Source organism: Myotis lucifugus, unplaced genomic scaffold (genome assembly GCF_000147115.1).
Source record: "Myotis lucifugus unplaced genomic scaffold, Myoluc2.0 scaffold_837, whole genome shotgun sequence".
Lineage (NCBI taxonomy): Eukaryota > Metazoa > Chordata > Mammalia > Chiroptera > Vespertilionidae > Myotis > Myotis lucifugus.
Genome location: NW_005871885.1, coordinates 149,274 through 153,272, shown reverse-complemented (window position 1 = coordinate 153,272; position 3,999 = coordinate 149,274). Strand labels below are relative to the sequence as shown.

Below are 3,999 nucleotides of genomic sequence, written 5' to 3'. Positions count from 1 at the left end.
CCTCCCTTACTAGTCCTTAGTGCCCTGTGGGGGTGCGCTGGCCCCTGTGGCCGGGTGGGGCCCTGTGTCCAGCCTGGCCGGGAGCTGGGAGTGGAGGCGGTGGGTCACTCCCAGGCCACACCCCAGGCTCTCTCTGAAGACCTGGCTTGAGACGGTGGCTGCCCCGTGGGTACCTGTCATCGTTGGAGCCTTTCTGCCGACTCACAGCGAGCACATCACGGGAGACAGAGGTGCATTGCGTGGCTTTAAGTCCCATTCCGTAGATGCTGTTGCCATGAGCGGCCTAGCCTCTCCGAGTGACACAGCCCCTCCACGGAGAGGGGACACAGGCTTCTTGGGGTGGGTGGGTTTGAAAGAGGGGCCAGGAGAACCTCTGGGATGCCCTGCCTCCTCTGTGAGGGGAACCCCCCTCCATGGTCACCTAAGATGTAGGAGCCTCCTCAGAGGCAGGACACACCCACCTCCAGGTCCACGCCATGGTCCACGCCCTCCATGAAGACAGGCACGGCCAGCGCTCATGATGGCACTGGAAGCGGTGGAGGTGGGGGAGACACCATGGTAGGCCCCGGAGAAGGAGAAAGGGGAAGAGGACGGGGTCTGGCCCCCTGGTGTGGAGGGGGGGTCAGAGTGAATGAGTGTCTCGGTTGACGCTGGACCTGCTGCCCGGAGCACCCCTTCCTCGCAGCCCTGCCTCCCAAGCCATCCTTGCAGACCGTCCTTCAGTCAGATGTCACTCCCTGGTGAGCAGTGGGTCTCGCACGTTCCGTCCGTCACTAACAAACAGCTACTGAGGGCTCCTCTGTGCGAATCTAAAGGATCTAAACCCACGCTGGCTGCACATCTGCCCTTATGAGTCCCATCCAGTGCGGGAGAGAGACAAGTAAGGCTCACAGTGGTGAGGTTTTAAGAGCTAAGATGGACAGTCCAGAGGTGATTACCACAGGGGAGGAGCCTCGTCCTCAGCCTGAGAAGTCAGGGAGGGCTTCCCAGGGGTGGTGAGACAGCAGCCACCAGGCAGCGTTAAGGGAGAGGCAGTCCAGGCTGAGCCACGAGGAGTAGAGGAGTGAAGGCGAGCGAGCGGAGCAGGCCCATCCCGGGAAGGCGAAGTGGCTGGGCAGGAGCAGCACGGGGTGCTGTGGGCAAGCAGAGAGCTATCAGACTGACATGGAGAGGGCAGGACCCAGTCACCAAGGGCCCGGTAACCATGGCGATGGGGATGAGCACGGGTGAGCAAAGAGACGCTGCAGAGATTTAAGCAAAGGAAGACCTTGATCGGATTTGTAGGTGGTTGGGAGGACAAAGAAGTGATTTTGTGAGCTGGCCAGACAGGAAGAGACCTTTTTTGAGGGTTTCATTTGTGTGGTGGTATGTTTATTTGTGTTAAGCAAAACTGCCCCCTAGCCCAGGTGATACGAAGGCAGGCCCTGGGACAGGGGACAGAAGGAGGGAGTAGGGCAGTGGGATAATAGAAATTTTTTTTAACGATTTGGGGCACTTGGTTTTTATTCTGGATGAGGGACCATGGAGCAATGAATGGGAGGAGTGGAATGGTGAAGAGAGATTCACCACAGGATATGAGGAAGCCAAGCTCAGAGAAGGCAGCAAGGAGGAGAGAGAAGGTGGCTAAGAGGTGAGAGAAGGGGGCTAGGAAGAGAGAGAAGGGGGCTAGGAGAGAGAAGGAGGGTTAGAAGGTGAGAGAAGGGGGCTAGGAGGAGAGAGAAGGGGGCTAGGAGGAGAGAGATGGTGGCTAGGAATATCCTGAAGTGAGAATGGCTGAAGGGCTTCGGCAAATACGGATACCCAATATTAAATTTTAAATAATGAGCAGCACCACACTTTAAGGTGAGTCCCCCAACCCCATTACTCGCCAATGCTCACCAAAAGTGACTTGCCAATCCTGACCAAAAGTGGGTCAGAGAGGAGACAATTATGGGGCATGAGATCTAAAGAGGATTGGAGAGGTCAGGAGAAGGGAGAAATGGGGGTGTGAGGTGGTAGGGATTCCACAGAGGATCACTGGGATACTGGGCAGGGGGAGGTGGATTTGCTTCAGACATGAAACAAGGCTGGAGCCACATTTCTTAAATGCAGTAAAGGAAATGATGCCAGGGGAGCTGAACGGCCACGGAGGCTCTAACACTGCTCTGGAGGAGAATATAAAGAGGAGATATTGTCTGTGTTCCCGCAGTATAGTACAGGAGATATATGTGTATGTCAGCTAACTTTACACGATGACCAAGCTGGAGGGGAGTGATTACTAAATATGTGAAGGACCCCAAGTTTAAAATTGTCTTTCTAGGCTTTGCAGACGCCGCCGCCCCGAAGCCGCCTGTGACCAGCCATGGGGAGCCCCACCGTGTACTTCAACCTCACCGTTGACGGCGAGCCCTTGGGCCGTGTCTCCTTCCAGCTGTTTGCAGACAAAGTTCCAAAGACGGCAGAAAACTTCCGTGCTCTGAGCACTGGGGAGAAAGGATTTGGTTATAAAGGTTCCTGCTTTCACAGAATTATTCCGGGATTTATGTGACACGGTGGTGACTTCACACGCCATCATGGCACAGGCGGCAAGTCCATCTACGGGGAGAAATTTGAGGATGAGAACTTCATCCTGAAACATACAGGTCCTGGCATCTTGTCAATGGCAAATGCTGGACCGGAACACAAACAGCTCCCAGTGTCTCATCTGCACTGTCAAGACAGAGTGGTTGGGGGGCAGGCATGCGGCCTTCGGTCAGGTGAAGGAAGGCATGGATATTGTGACAGCCGTGGAGCGCTCTGGGTCCAGGAATGGCAAGACCAGCAAGAAGATCACCGTTGCTGACTGTGGACAACTCGAATAGATTTGACTTGTGTTCTATCTTAACCACCAGACCATTCCTTCTGTAGTTCAGGAGAGCACCCCTTCACCCCGATTTGCTTGGAAAGTGTGGTCCCAATACACCAAGGTTGCAGTTTCGAACCCCGATCAGGGCACATGCAAGAATCAATCAATGAACGCATACATAAGTGGAACAACAAACTCAGTGTTTCTCTCTGCCTCTGTCTTTGTCTCTGTCTTTCTCTCTCTCATCAATAAATAAAAATTTAAAATATATTTTTTGTTGGCTAAATGAGCAGTGTCAATGGTATATGGATGGCTAGAAAGATATACACAGGCATATGTCCATGTTTGCAAGAAAATAACATTAGAATATAATAATTTTGGTTTAGAACTTTGGTCTTATCCTCCCCCCGCCACCTCCTCCCCATAATTAGAGGATTCTGTCACCTAATCAGATGAAGAAGTGAGTTGGTTCTGCCTTACAGACATTATTGTGTTTTCCTCAGAGGACCTCAAGGTTAGTTAGGGTACACTTTGTAACAAAGAGCCCTCGCCCCAAATGCAGTGGCTTGAAAAAGTTGACTACTCTCTCAAACAACCATCTCTTTGTGAGAGATCTGGGTTGACGGGCAGCTCTGCTCCATGCTATGATCAGGAATCCAGGTTCTTCCCATCTCGGTGCTGTCTCCCTTAGGTATTGCCTTGCAGGGTCAGAGCTGAGTTATGGGATTCCCATTTCCCTACTTGTCGGAAGGGAAAAGAAGGAAACTCAGGTGCATACGTTGACTCTTAACTGGAGTACGAGTTTCAAGTTGCCTTGTAAGCTGGGTAAGTTGGGCCATCTCCCAGGAGGTGCACACCCCATTGGCTCAGACCTCCTCACAGATGCACGCTGGTGGGAGAAGAGGAGGAACAAGAAGTGAGATCCCTGGCTCAACAGCATCACCCACCTTCAGTTCTGTTACCATGAAAAAATCGAGGGTGGATTTTGGCCACTGGGCCCCGGAACCCTTCCGGAAGGCTCCTGTGAAGGGCTCAAAAAGACAGTTGGACCCTCACAAGAACAGGCTGAGTCTAGTTCGTGTGTCTATCCTATATAATAAAGAGCTAATATGCTAATTAGACTGGATGGCGGAAGGACCTCCTGGAACGACCTTCCGGAACGACCCGTGGGCAGG

At 52.8% G+C, this 3,999-nt stretch overlaps 1 pseudogene; it reads left to right on the top strand.

The window, feature by feature from the left end:
• The first annotated feature begins 2,341 nt into the window (after positions 1-2,341).
• On the top strand, positions 2,342-2,954 carry LOC102417054 (annotated as a pseudogene).
• Positions 2,955-3,999: the final 1,045 nt, after the last annotated feature.